Source organism: Eleutherodactylus coqui, chromosome 4 (assembly GCF_035609145.1).
Source record: "Eleutherodactylus coqui strain aEleCoq1 chromosome 4, aEleCoq1.hap1, whole genome shotgun sequence".
In the NCBI taxonomy this organism is placed as follows: Eukaryota; Metazoa; Chordata; class Amphibia; order Anura; family Eleutherodactylidae; genus Eleutherodactylus; species Eleutherodactylus coqui.
The window spans coordinates 140346098-140361788 of NC_089840.1; the positions used below are offsets into that span (position 1 = coordinate 140346098).

Here is a 15691-nt window from a genome sequence, read left to right on the forward strand (position 1 = left end):
GCGCAAGCGCGTCTAAAAACGCCAGAAGAAAGCGAAATTAGACGGATCCATGGCGACGGGGACGCTAGCAACGGAGCAGGTAAGTGAATAACTTCTGTATGGCTCATATTTAATGCACGATGTACATTACAAAGTGCATTAATATGGCCATACAGAAGTGTATAACCCCACTTGCTGCCGCGAGAAAACCCCTTTAAGCTCTTTTTCCCCTTGCAGATCTTAGCACAGTCCAGCACTCTGTATCAGCAATCTCCAATCTTTATATCCCTTGTCAGGCTTCTCTAACTTTCTGAGTGTGCTGAAGATCTGGTCACTTGTTCCTCATGGGGAGTCTATATAGCTCGGCAAAGCCCTGCAGAACACCACTCCAAAACTTCTTAGAACAGCCCACAACAACAAAATGTCCCCAGAGCATGCTCAGTTCACTCTCTCTAGGAATGCTGGGAATTGTAGTTTACAGCACATCAGGAAACTATGCATATAGTTCAGGTATTCTTGTATCTGTAGCCACTATTAAGGTGAGCCCCTTACAATTATGTGGAAACACCATCCTTCCCAGCTTATACCACTGCTTGCTACCACCTTCTGCACCAAACACACAGTTTGGCTACTTACGGCCGGCTCTTCATCTCCGTCTGTCCTCAAGGAGCTGGTAGATGGAGATGCTGATAAAGTGCTGTCCTCCGATATCAAAGTAGAAAGAGGAGACATAGGAGGTCTCCTCCGAGGTGGCCGCAGGGAAAATCCAGGTGCAGCTTGTCATTCTCCCATAAAATGGAAGGAGAAGTTAACATTCCCATATTCAAGCACAAAGGGCTGCAACAGTTTCGGGAAAAGTCTCTTACGACCCTATTGCACTGGTGAATTAAAATCCACACTTCGTGTCTCACCTGGGCAAATACGCCATCTCTCTGGAACAAATAAAGCGGTTGCGCAGACCTCGTTGTATTCTCATCATCCGTGGACACTGAATTGGTGGGGAGCCAGGTTAGTTGTGGGTCCTCCTCCCAATATAAAGACTGCCTCCTCAAAACTGTTTCCATTGTAGCTATTGGGATGGGGCGTAGACATTGTTGCCTGTGTATGGAATCCATCTTTCCCCTATGACAGCTGGTAGTATTCTGGCCTAAGGGGTCTGCAGCCGCAGATAACCCCTCCTCTTTTGGATTATTGTAAGTCAATTTTGTAGGGGTGTTCCTCCTCCCTACTTTGAGCCTGGCCAGGGCGTAGTCCATTTGGCACCAAAGATTTGGCGGGAGTGAGCCAGAGAGGAGCATTGTGAATCGGGCGCCATCTTGCATGGCCCCATAAGAAATATATGACGTACACAGTCCATAATTATGTGGCACAGAGGTATTGATCCTGTTCTTAGTGACGCCAGAATTTGGGATCCCTGCAGCATCCCATAAGGAGACCCGGACACCTGACATACGTGGGGAGCTGGGAGGATAGAGTGCCGACTTGCCACGGTGCACTTACCATGCACCTTCCCTGAGGGACACACGCAGCCAAGAATAGAGTATCACTGCAGTCCATCTCGAACACCCCTAGGATAGGGAATGCCCACTAAACTGGATAATAGGGGTTGTAGTAGGATTTGTCACTTGTGTCGCCATCATTCCTGCATATGCCGGTATGACCCTTGGTGGATCAGAAATGCAGCCACAGACAGTTCTTTGGTACCACGGGTCTCTGGGAATGGTCAGAGCCCGGTATTAACTTTACTTGAATAATAATAAGTGAAAAAATACGAGGCAGTTCAATAAAAGACTTCACAGTGCAGGTAGACTTCAGAGATTATTAACTTGCAGTACCTCCACACGGCTCTTTTAGAATTAAAGATGCACATGTGTGAACAGAGATTAGTATCATAGTACCTCCACCCAGCCTCAGAGACACATGGGTGTGACAGACAAAGGGTGTACGTCTACGTGGTGATCCAGACTTCAGATGGCTGCATAGGAAAAATCAAAAGATAAGATAGTAGCTCTGCACTGGCCTTGAATAAACACAGAGTAGAACTTACAGATGTTCTTTCTCTCTTTCTGGGGCTCACTCTCCTTACATCCAGTTCACAAGCAACAAAGGAAATCTCTCCTTCTCTTCCATGCTTCTGTACACAAGGGCTGAAGGTGCGTCCATGTACCTCTATCTCCTGAACAGCAACACTCATGAAGACATGGACTCCATTTCCGCTCTCCATCACTCACTTTTAGAACCTCTCTCATACCACATGACATGACAGAATTGATACATTTACATGCAGGCTTTGGATTTAATTAGAGGTTAACCTCTCAAGCGCTGCAACTGTGCAACACACACAATGGAAATAACAAGACAGCCTTGCACAGTGCATATGCATAGGACAAAACACGTATGACATTTATGGAGGGGACCAGGATGAAGTACTGGGTCACTACGGTTGCTGCGGTGTGCTCAGGAACAGAACCAAACTTTGGCACTACAAGAGCAGAAAGGATTTACAATTATCTTTATCATAAAATATGTCTCCTGAACACAAAAGATCATTGAAAGAAGTACAAAATGATTTAGTTATAGCAGGCTGTGCAGCTTGTGATCACTTCTATAAAAGCTGCCTTCCTAGCTAGGTGTCACCAACAACTATGGTGGGGGGCTAGCCTTTACCAGTCAAACACTGCTCTAATCATCGGCCTGGTAAAAGTTGAAAAACATCACTATAATGATTAAATACCTCTATCCAAATAAAAACAATTGCCTCAGTTGCAGGGTAGCCTCATTCAATGGAGCTAATCCACATGTGGATATCCTGATCTGCATTCTGCATGAATTCAAGAACTGACAGGTCTCTTCTGTTTTTTTTAGACAACACAGTTTTGAAGTGATTGGGACTTAAATGCAAAATTGGTGCAGATTTCATGTCAGCATGTGAACACTGAGCAACTTTGACAGGGCCCAAATTTGTCATGGCTAGACGACTGGGTTAAAGCATCTCCAAAACAGCAGGTCTTGATATACAGTCAGTGCCATCTTAACGCATGGGCCTTAACGCATGGGCCTGTCGCCACGTATGGCAGTAATTTTGGACAGTGCATGACAGAGTATTTCACATACGTTGTCACACGCTGTCTGACTTGTTTCTTTTTAAATTTCCCGCTCTGTTGCTTAGCGACATTGCGTATAAACACCGCCCATAGGCAATGTAATTGCATATGTACAGAATTTTTTATGTGCCTATAGAGAACGATCGAGTTTTATCTTGCGTAATGCGTGGTAAAATAGAACATGCTGCGTTCTTTTTACATGTGTATTATATGCAATATATATATGTAAGTGTGAATGGATAAATGAAAATCAATGTACTTTCATTGACTCTGTTCATTATATGTGCGAACACTGCGTGCATAATATGCTATTAAATTACGCCGGTGTGAGCCTTCCCGAATGGCCCATTCACAGGAGCGTATTACTCGTTTATGCTCACAGACATTACAGAGACACAGTATGGCCAATTAGGGTTTTCACATGGAAGACTTTTCACATTGGACCATGCAATGTCTCACTGCCAGCGGGGCTTGAACAGCACACGGATGGGTGTCCATATGCTGTCCGGTGCATACACCCGTGTGAATGGGCCCTAAGACACAGGATTGTAGGACAACGGAGAAGGTAGATGGCTGAAGAGATTTCTTTATGCACTTCTCAGTTTTAAATGCAGTATGAGACAAAATAGGATGAAAGGGAATGGAGGAGACTAGGGAAGAAATTACTGAAATATTTTTAAGTGCATTATCTACCGTATGTTTAGTATTTCTTTAAAAGTTACTTAAACTTCAGTGAGTAACTGCACTTTTAATGTACAGAATAGGCAATTTTAAGCATTTTTGCAATAGGTATTATTAGCCTATTCTGTATATTTTCTTCTACTATGCAGCTAGGTGATGACAGGGCTGAGAAATCTATCTCCATATTACTGCAAAGAGAAGAGGGTGCTCCAGCTGTGTCTGCGTTGCTCTCCCATCTTACTCATATGCCGCCGCTCCTGAGCTCTGTGAAGGTGAAGCTGCGAACAGCTTCTCCCTTTCACAGCACCTGCTTCCCGCCGGACTACTCTTGTAATCTAATGGTTCTGCACTATGGAGAATCATATTGTTTTGTTTATCTTAAGGCCTGGACACCAATTTTATAGTCATAAAAACCTCTTTAACTATACGTTGTAATATACCAGGTAACATAAATTGAGACTTCAGATATTAGAGCCTCTGAAAATTAATTCACATACTAAACTTTAGACCTCCCAAAAGAATTCAGATCTTAGAAACCAATATACACCTGCAGTTACCTGCACAAGCTCCATGAAGAGAGAACACAGGCTGCTACTGTAGAGCGTGATTTATGTGATGTGGTCAGCCAGCAGGAACAAAGGCTTCTCTATCCAGCCTCACACCCCCTTCAGTGCGATCTGTATCTCATCAAATAATAGTGCTGCATGCACTATCATCATTAATAAGTTTTAAAGTCTTCTTAGTTGGGCACCTTTTTTTACACAATTTTCGAAACAAATGTACATATTTGTGGCAAAATTTGCAACAGGCTCCTGGTGCATTTTTCTTAGTAAACCACATTCAATGGGCCCAATTTGTCAAAACTGACAAAATATGCTAAAAAATAAAATTAAAAGTTTCACTATGATTGCCATGTGGAATTAGGTCAGGTTTTCTGTAAGACTGTTATAAAAAAATCTGATCAAACAACTGCTTTTAGATAATTACCACTTAATTATTTATACATGTAGAGTAATTATACAAAGTATCATTTGCGTCATTCTGTAAGTACAACATAGAATTTATTTCACATATAGGCCGCCTGTAGATGGCCGGGTCAGATCCTGCTGTGAGAATTCTTGCAGCGGTACAAGACCCGAGCCCCTGCAGGGACCAGCGCAGCACTCACCTCTCCCGCGGGTCCGGCTCTTTGATGTGCTGGCTGCTGGCCAGGGAGTGACATTTCTGTGCGGGGCTCGGCGAGACCCACACAGAAATAGAACATGCCACGATTTGTTTTCCGTGTGTGATTGCACGCAGACCAATCCCGGGTGTCTGCCTAGGATTGCATTTAGTAATGCAATCCTATGGCAGTAGCCACGGGCGGTAATTCTGCGGGAAATCCCGCTGCGGAATTTCGACCCATGTGCAGGGGGCCATAGTAACATTGTGATAGTATTTTACCAGAAAAACTACAGAAAAAAATTTATTTTAAGGAGCTTGCTTAACCCCTTAGGACATGGCCTATTTTGGCATTGAGGACGCAATGATTTTTTTGGGATTTTCATCTCCACTTTTCAAAATCCATCTATTTTTCTGTCCACATGACCGCATGAGGCCTTGATTTTTGCATGGCGAACTTTAGTTTTTATTGGTGCCATTTTTGGGTGCATATAATGCATTGTAAAACTTTTATACATTTTTTTATGATCACAGGGAGAGAAAGCGCATCAAGTCTGCCATTGTTTTTTGCATAATGAGCTGTCGTTTTTATGGGTACCATTTTGGGGTAAATATGTTTTTTTTTAATCACTTTTATTGCTTTTTTGGGAGGCAAAATGAAAAAAATAAGCATTTTGCCTCCATTTTATTAGGGCTTTTTTTTACGCTTTTTGCTGTGCAGGTTAAAAAGTGTGTTCAGTTTGTTGTGTGAGTCGTTATGGGTACAACGATACCAAATATGTGGGATTCTATTTAAAAAAAAATTTTATACTAACACGGGAAAAAGCACAAAAAGTTTTTTTTATTTTGTATTTTGACAGGCTTTTTTTTTTACACTGTTTGTGTCCTTGTAGGGGACTTGCACCACAGCACCTATGAACGCTAATATAAAGCATTGCAGTACTTCTGTCCTGCAATGCCTTATCACTTGTTATAGATGCAGGACACCTGTATCTGGCATCCTGTTGCCATAGCAACCCGTTGGGCTCTCTGCGATTACATCGCGAGAGTCTTATGACAACACAGAGGGAGTGCACTCTCTCTGTGAACCCTTTACATGCCTTTACATGCTGCGATCTACATAGATTGCTGCAGGGAAGGGATTAACAGCAGGGGTCGCTGTCTCAATGCCCCACTGCTGTTGCAGGGGGAGGCCGACTATCGATGACAGACAGCTCTCGCTGCCGAATAGCGCAGGATCTCTTCTGATCTTACGCTATCCTCAGGGCGTAACTGTACGTCCTGTTGCATTAAGTACCTCGCAGCCAGGACGCTACGCCCTGTGGCGTTAAAGGGTTAAAACAAATCACACTAAAATTATGCTCACACTAGGGTTTTTTCTCAGCTGTTTCAGTTTTATTAAAAACAAAAATCGGAAGTGAAATGACATACATCTGTAAGCTTTCTGTCTTTCAGAAGGTTCGCCTTCATTGAATGTGGCTCAGTCATTAGCAGTGCTGTGAGCACATATACATATATATATGAGCACATATATACATATATATATATATTTCATTCAGATGTTGTCCATAGTCAGACATTAGCCTAGAACCTGTGTTACAGTGTGCGGTGGCTCAGTTGTTAGAGCTGCTGCTTTGCAGTGCTGGAGTCATTGCTTCACATCTGATAAAGGGTGATGGCTGTATGCAGTTTCTCAAAGTTGATATTGCCCTTGATGAGATTTGACCCTAGGACCCCAGCAGTGCAGGGCAACAGTGCTAACCATTGAGCCACATTCATTGAGCCACCACCATGCAGAAAACAGACACAACTGGAAATAAAGAATTATGCAATGAAAAAGGACGCATCTATATTCCGTTTCTGAAACTGGAAACAAAAGCACCGCAGCTTGCACTTTTAATTTAGTGTAAAACTGGAATGGAGACGTAAAATACAGAAACGGATTGAAACAGAGGATCTTCCGCTGCAATGCATTCCGTGGGCTTGAAAACGAAATGCTTTTTTCCCCCCATTTTGCAGTTCGCATGACGGACCAGCAAAGCAGAAAGCAAAACACTAATGTGAAAATGTCCTATCTGCTGCTATGATAGATAGGTGTCAGTACATGGGAATGGCTGGGAGGACTGCTGTGCATGTAGCTTTGTGTATTTCCAGTACAGGTAAATCTGACTGGTGTGGAATGCGCCAACATAAAAAATTTGAATAATTTCAGAGAGATTATGTGTGAACATTCCTGGCCCATGAACATGCTATTTGTTCACCAGCTGGAACAAATGTTTTGTTGTTTTAGTCAGTTCTAAAACAGGTTTGCAAACTGATTCACAGGTTTCTGAGGAGTAACCCGGAAATCAGTCGGAGGTTACAAAACTATTTGTATAATTATGGAATTAAAAAGCAGCATTACTGCTGTCAAATGATTTAACCAAATATTTCTAAGCCACAGTTCACACTTGTCTTGTAGCATTCCATCTTCTTGTTTCTTCATGGGAATAGGAAAACAAAATGCCAGCCGAGGTCAGATCCATCCTGTGACAGTAATGGTTGATTCCAGACACGTAACTCGAAGCTCCTGGGCCCCAATACAAAACCTGTAACAGGGCCCCCAACTATAATGCTTTATTCATAGTACTGGGCTCCCTATATGGAGAAGAGGGGCCTTATGGGCCCTCTAAGGCCTCATGTCCACGGGGAAAATCAGATCCGCTGCAGATTCTCCATGTAGAATCTGCAGCGGGTCCCTCCTGCCCCGCGGACATGAGCGCCGAAAATAACAATAAATGAGAATAAACTCACCTCCCATCCGCTCCGTTTCTTCTCGGCGTCGCGGCCGGATCTTCTTTCTTCGGCCGGCGGATGAATTCGTCACGCCGGCGGCACGTCGCCGGCACGTCGTCGACGTGCCGCGCGCATGCGCCGGGCACATCCGCCGAGCGAAGCAAGGGAGATGCGGCCGTAAGAAAGAGAAGACCTTCCCGGCCCACTGCGGGTGAGTAAATGCTTTTAAATTCCTATTTTAGGTCTCCCGCGGATCCGGACGGCTTCCATAGGCTTCAATAGAAGCCCGCGGGAGCCGTCCCCGCGAGAGACCCGCATGAAAATGGAGCATGGTCCAGATTTTTTCATGCTCCATTTTTTTTTAAATCACTTTTATTGACGATCCGCGGGTATTTATCTACCCGCGGGTGGTCAATGCATCCCTATGGGGTGCGGATCCGCGCGCGGGAGAAGAGTTAAAATCCGCTGCGGATTTTAATTCTTATTTTCCCCGTGGACATGAGCCCTAAGGCTCCTGGGCCCAAGTGCAACCACATCTTCTGCACCCCCTATAGTTACATTCCTGATTGGTACCCAATATACCCAATAAACTATTAATGGAGTCTGACAGGCTTCGGTCATGCTGCCTTGCATTATCCCAGACAAAATAGCACAGCATGCTGCCATATTTCATTCAGGATTTTGTGCTCAATCTACACTGATGCTACTATAGCCCAATGTGCGTGATCTGAGTGTGTGAACAGAGGCATAGCCAGACAATTGGGGCCGGAGCAGGCAGCACAACCTTAGAACCAGGAACAAGCTGGAGGTTGGAACATGCAAAGGGGTTCAGCATAGTACACCAGGTCAGAGTCCAGGACAGGCAGGAGTCAGAAGTGTGGTCAGTAGTAAAACCGAGGTCAGGAACAGTGGATACAAGAAAGCTAGAAACCGGAGAATCATAACACACAAGAATAGCTCCTTAAGGAGGATAAAAAAATTTTTAAAAAATTCAGGCGCCTTCCATAGGTGGAGAAAGTCTCATATAGCCAAGAGTACCATTTCATTGGCAAGGGAATATTTACAATGAGCGTGCTGACCTCTTAAGAGCGCAGGCGTGTGCATGCTCTCTGGGACTACTATCAGAGACCCGGCAGATGCCAGAGCAGGGTGTCTGCTGAGGATAGGAGGACCCATGCCAGAGCCGCCAGCAGAGGTAAGCTGATGGCCGTAAGCTATAACCCTCGTCATTGTTAAGCAACGGCGCTGGAAATACAAATATTTTTTTAAAAAGCTGTACTGCGCATGACCGACGACGAGCCACTGCGGTCATACGCAATGCAGGTGCACGTGGTCTTCGGCCAGCTTCACAGATGGAAACCGCCGCGTGATCCCGCATCCAGAATCTGACCTTTTCATGTGAAGCCGGCCTAAGTTGGTATCGATTTTAATGTGTGTCTACACACAGAGACAAAATGAAAAATGTTTTGCTTGTTTTTTTAACCCTTTGCAATCCAATTTTGGATCCAGGGTTTCTTAGGGGGCTTTCTCTTTCTGTCATTTTACAATTGCGCCATCTGCTGGCTAGAGCCAGTACTGCAGTATGTGACATGGCAGAGAGGCCCCTGACAATAGAGCGGCCAGTAATATACGGTAAGAATACCCTGCCGGACGTCTTCCGACATCAGAGCTGTATAGGCTTCAATCAGAATGTTGCAAGACGTCAGACAGTAGACTGGAAAGGGTTAAGGTTGTAAACAGAATAAAGAGGTACATAGCAAATAAACTGTTGCCAACTAGAGCATAAACTTATCAGAATTAAAGGAGTGGGGGCATTAAAGGGGTTTTATCATGACCATGAAGGCTTATTTAGACGACTGTATATCGGCTCAGTTTTCACGCCGAGCCAATATACGGTGTCCTTGTCTGCAGGGGGGAGGATGGAAGAGCCAGGAGCAGGAACTGAGCTCCCACCCCTTCCCCGCCCCTTGCAACTATTTGCAATGGGAGGGGTGGGATGGGGCGGAGCTAAGTGCCATTACTTAGCTCCGCCCCCATCTCGCCCCTCCTATTGCAAATAGTGGAGAGGGGCAGAGAGGGGGCGGGAGCTCAGTTCCTGCTCCTGGCTCTTCCATCCTCCTCCCCCTGCAGACAAGGACATCGTATATCGGCTCGGCGTGAAAACCGAGCCGATATATAGTCGTCTGAAACAGCCCTAAAAACTGTTCCAGCAGCTGGTCCTGCTATAAATTAAAAAAGGAGATATTAATTACTCTCCTCGGACCCCCAGCTGGCTTCTGAGTAAACGGCCAGGTGAAAGCATGTGACCACGGCAGCCAATCAGAGGCAACAGCATCATTATTGGCGCTCTTGGCATCAGCACTCATATCCTGGGCATCATGATGCCAGGAGTTTGGCGACATAGAAGAGCACCGCTACCTTAGTTTGTAGGCATTCTAGTTCTAGTTGTTGTGTTATTGTTCTGGCCACTTGGGGTTTAATTTTTGCCGCCATTAAAGAAAATATTTGCATTAATCCCACATCTGCTCCCTACTGGCACACATGGCTGCTGTCTTCCAGAAACAGTGGCAAACATGTCCAAAGTGTTGTATTGCAGCTAAGCCCTATTCACTTCAATAGAGCTGAGCTGTAACAGCAGCTGTAACCCATGGAAAGGTGTGCTGTTTTCGGAAGCAAGCAGCCATTTTTTTCTAATCATGGAAACCCATGTAACTGCATCCATGCCATCTGGCTGAGTTATACCCACTATAAAAAGAGCAAAGCAAAGACTTGTACTTACATAAAGAGGTTAAAAAGCTTACCACTTAGTGACTTTAAGGCCTTATTCATACAAACATATATATGCAGCTATTAAGCTGCATCCAAAAATCGTGACCATCTGAAGCATTGGATTTCAATGTATTAATTCAGAAGAGCAGTTTTTAGCCGTGTTAAAAGAAAAAAATTGCACCAGCAAAAATAGCACATCGGCGGCTGTTTTTGGTCACCGATTTTATTTTATACGCTGCAGCCAAAGATAGGTCTTGACCTATGTTTGGGCTAGATACACTGGAGGCTCCTATAGACTCCTATGAGAGGTGAAAAAAAATGGAGGGGGAGGGCGTTTAGCTGCACCCAGGGCTGAGAAAGTAGACCGCAGGCTCTAGTTAAGCATTATTAGTTATTCCGAGGATTTCAGGAAGTTACACTTCCGCTTTCTCTATTCACTACATAACACTCATTGAGCGCTATGTAGCCTGCAAGAGAGAAGGCAATAGTAATTGAAAACTGGAGCCCCAGTTACAGGGAAACACATCCCCCTAGTGTGAAAGTAGTCAACAGGCCGGTGAGCCTGACTTCTATATCAGGAAAGATCTTTGAGCAAATTATTAAACAGCATATGTGCAAGTACTTGGATGAGAATGGAGTAATTACCAGAGTGAGCATGGGTTTGTAACAAACAAGTCATACCAGACAAAGTAAACCAAGCTGTTTTGAACCTTAAGGACCAGACATTTTTTAGGGAATTTACCCTTGTGGCAGTTTTACTGCCCTATTTTGTTTCCTTTAGCTACCAAAATTATTTTTACTGCGTTTTTTTCCCGTGACATATAGGGCGATTTTTTAAATATCTTTTTTCACTGACTTTTTTTTTTCTGTTTTTCAGTTTTATTGGGGGTAAAATGCTAAAAAAAAGTTTTTAACATTTATAGTTATTTTTTTCAATTTAGTATATTTATGCTAAAATAAAGTATGGGAATGGGTTCCTCTACTTGTTTTGGATACTTTTATATATAGTATGTATGGTTTTGGTTTACAGGGCGCATACAGCGATGGTTTTGGTTGGTGTCGGCTTTGTGTCATTTTCTTTCTTATGTATATATTGTTGTTTTATTCTGTAATTTTGTTTTATTTGTGTATGTAATCATGTTTTTTTACTATCTATGTCCTCCATAATGTCACATAAGACCTCTGGGGGACATTTATTTATTTTTAATTTGACACTCTCCCACTGTATCTGGGGCATCCATAGGAGGCATAGTTACAGGGGAAAGGAACCCCTGTAGTGACATTAGTCACTGGCAGAGCTGGCCAGGGTCTAGTATGACCCTCTAGCTCTGCTGTAGCAGGGAACCTCAGCGGTCACATGACCCCCGACTCCCGTAGTGAAAGCTACACTTCTGCTTTCATTTTCTAGTACACAGCGCTCATTGAGCGCCGTGTACACAGGGAAGGAAAAGGCAGGAAGGGATAAAAACTCCTCCTGCCTTCAACTCCGGGTTATCAGCTGTCACTAACAGCTGATAACCCGTCCTGCCTCTTATTGATTACAGAGCAGGAGGCTTAAAGCGCCACCATAATTTTACTATCGGCGGTGCTTTAAGCCCAGGACCAGGCGCTGTATATTTACCGCACCTGGTCCTTAATGGGTTAACACAAAAGAGGATGCAAGAACATTGCAAGAGGATCTGAAGAGCTTGGGGGCAGAAAAGTGTCAAATGAGATTTAACATTGATAAATGTAAGGTTCTGCACATGGGCAGAGGAAATACATGTCACCATTACACACTAAATGGGAAACCACGGGGGAACACTGACATGGAGAAGGACTTGGGGATTTTAGTTAACTGTAAGCCTAACTCTAACAACCAGTGTCAGGCAGCTGCTGCCGAGGCAAATAGGATCATGGGGTGCATCAGAAGAGGTCTAGGGGCACATGACGAGAATATTGTTCTTCCTCTTTACAGGTCACTGGTCAGACCACACATGGAATATTGGTGACACTTTTGGGCACTGGTACTCAAGAAGGTCATATCAGAGCTGGAGCAGGTTCAATGGTAGGCAACTAAAGTAATAAAAGGAATGGGTGGACTACAATACCCAGAGAGGTTATGAAAATTTGGATTATTTAGTTTCGAAAAAGGTGTCTGAGAGGCGACCTAATAACTATGTATAGATATATGAGGGCTCAGTACAGAGATCTCTCCCATGATTTGTTTATACCCAGGACGGTGACTGCAGCAAGGTGATGTCCTCTTTGTCTAGAGGAAAGAAGGTTTCCATACCGACATAGAAGGGGGTTCTTTACTGTAGGAGCAGTGAAACAATGGAACTCTCTACCTGAGGACGTGGTGATAACAAATTCGATAAAAGAGTACAAGAGGGGCCTGGACATCTTTCTTGAGCGATACATTATTGCATGTTATAATCATCAGTAACTTCAGAAGGGTCAGTAATCCGGGGATTATTCTGATTGCCAGATTGGAGTCAGGAAGGAATTTCTTTCCCTTAAATGGGGAATATTGGCTTCTACCTCATCAGGGTTTGTTTTTTTTTGCCTTCCTCTGGATTAACATTGGGGATAAATAGACTGAACTCGATGGACATATGTCTTTTTTTGACCTTACATACTACGAGTTAAAATGTTAAATCTAATTTCCTTCAATGAGAGAATCATGGACTGGGTTGATCAGGAAAAGGCAGTAGATATTGCATAACTAGAGCTAAATAAAGCATTTGACAAAGTATCTCACACCATCCTTATTTAAAAATGACCAAATATGTGATTATAGAGGCAACTGTAAGGTAGATTCACAACTGGCTGAGTGATCGTATTCAGAGTGGCCATGAATGGCTGCACATCCAAATGGAAGAATGTGTCAAGTGCGGTAACACAAGGCTCTTTCCTGGTTGCTGTCCAACCCCCCCCCCCCCCCCCCCCCGCACGACCCTGCATCCACAGCACACACATAATTTTCCCTGCGCAGCGTTCAGATGGCCTCATGCCACACGCTCGCTTCATAGCCACACAACTCTCATGTCTATTTATAAGTGCGTACTGGATGAGGAGGAACTGGAGGCACAAACTGCAGAGGCTTGGCAGCGACCCTCTTTGAAAGTGTGAACGATAGCCCTCAATGCTATTGAGAATTGATGATAAATTGACATACGACCAATCCCGTGCCACCTCGTCACAAAATTGTCAGAAGCCGCAAATGTGGGCATAAAGGGGACTCATGTGCCAACACTTCTACACATCTCCACGATGCAGCAATACTCTGTGTGGAAAGCACGTATACGGGCCCAGGGTCAGGCTCAGTCCCAGCCTCCACCTTGTGTGACCCAAGGTGCCGCAAGTTACATAGCAATGGGAAATCCATGTGTCCTCACACAATTAATTCTGTGTAGGTGTCAGATAGCTCAACACCGCAATGGGAAGACTTGGCAGAGTTTCACCCCACCAACAACCTCGGCCCACATTTCTACCCTAGTCAGTCAGTGAATTTGTGCCAGACAGGTAAAACACTGCAATGGAAAGTCTTTGTGCACCCACAGTACAGGCGAGCCCAAGGAACTCAAACATGGTATTACACATGAGGAAATCAGAGTGCCCAAACATGGCAGAGTTTCACCCTGCCAAGGGCCTCAGCCCACATTTCTGCCCTAGTTAGTCAGTGTATTTGTGCCAGACAGGTAAAACACCGCAATGGGAAGTCTTTGTGCACCCACAGCATAGGCGAGCCCCTAGAACCCAAGGAAAGTATTACACATAAAGAAATCAGAGCGGCCAAACAAGGCAGTTTCACCCTGCCAAGAACCTCAGCCTCAGCTCAAACCCTCATTAATTGTGGGCATAAAGCAGACTCGGATGCTAGTGCAGCTGTGAACATCTCATTAATGCAGTAACACTGCTTTTGTTTGGCCCAAACCACTGTCTCAGATAACTGTGATAACAAGAGAGAAAATACATGTTGCCCAGCGCTGATCCCCAGACCCCAAGCAGGAGGAGAAAGTGGCATAATAAGGCCGAGAAACCATGACCAAGGTAGGACCCGCAATACTCTATGTGGGAAGTATGTGAGCGGGCCCTGGGTCAGGCTCGGTCCCAGCCTCCACCTGTGTGACCCAAGGTGTCGTGAGTTAAATAGCTATGGGAAATCCATGTGTCCCCACACACTTCATTCTGTGTAGGTGTCAGATAGCTCAACACCGCAATGGGAAGTCTTTGAGTTCCTTGGGCTCGCCTATGCTGTGGGTGCACAAAGATGGTATTACACAGGAAGAAATCAGAGTGCCCAAACATGGCAGAGTTTCACCCAGCCAAGAACCTCGGCCTTGGCCCACATTTCTGCCCAAGTCAGTCAGTGTATTTGTGCCAGCTAGGAAAAACACTGCGATGGGAAGTCTTTGCACACCCACAGCATAGGCAGACCCCAGTAACATTTCTACAGTAAAAGAGTATAGACGGACCCCAGTAACATTTCTATAGCAAGAGTATAGGCGGACCCCAGTAACATTTCTGTAGCAAAAGTATAGGCGAACCCCTCAAACCATTCAGTAGAAACTGCATAGGTGGACCCCAGGAACATTTCTGTAGCAAGAGTATAGGCAGACCCCAGTAACATTTCTGTAGCAAGAGTATGGGCGGACCCCAGTAACATTTCTGTAGCAAGAGTATAGGCGGACCCCAGTAACATTTCTGTAGCCAAAGTATAGGCAAACCCCAGTAACATTTCTGTAGCAAGAGTATAGGCGGACCCCAGTAACATTTCTGTGGCAAGAGTATAGGCGGACCCCAGTAACATTTCTGTAAAAAGAGTATAGGCGGACCCCAGTAACATTTCTGTAGCAAGAGTATAGGCGGACCCCAGTAACATTTCTGTAGCAAGAGTATAGGCGGACCCCAGTAACATTTCTGTAGCAAGAGTATAGGCGGACCCCAGTAACATTTCTGTAGCAAGAGTATAGGCGAACCCCTCAAACCATTCAGTAGGAAAGGTATAGGCAGACCCCAGTAACATTTCAGTAGCCAAAGTATAGGCGGGCCCCAGTAACATTTCTGTAGCAAGAGTATAGGCGAACGCCTGTAACATTTCTGCAGCAAGAGTATAGGCGGACCCCAGTAACATTTCTGTAGCAAAAGTATAGGCGAACTCCTGTAAAATTTCTGTAGCAAGAGTATGTGCAAACCCCTCAAACCATTCAGTAGAAACTGTATAGGCGGACCCCAGT

General features: G+C 44.6%; 1 protein-coding gene across 1 annotated transcript in view; it reads left to right on the forward strand.

The window, feature by feature from the left end:
• LOC136625751 (C4b-binding protein alpha chain-like) overlaps window positions 1-15691 on the forward strand; it is a 603882-nt gene that overhangs the window by 218680 nt on the left and 369511 nt on the right. The window lies entirely within an intron of this gene.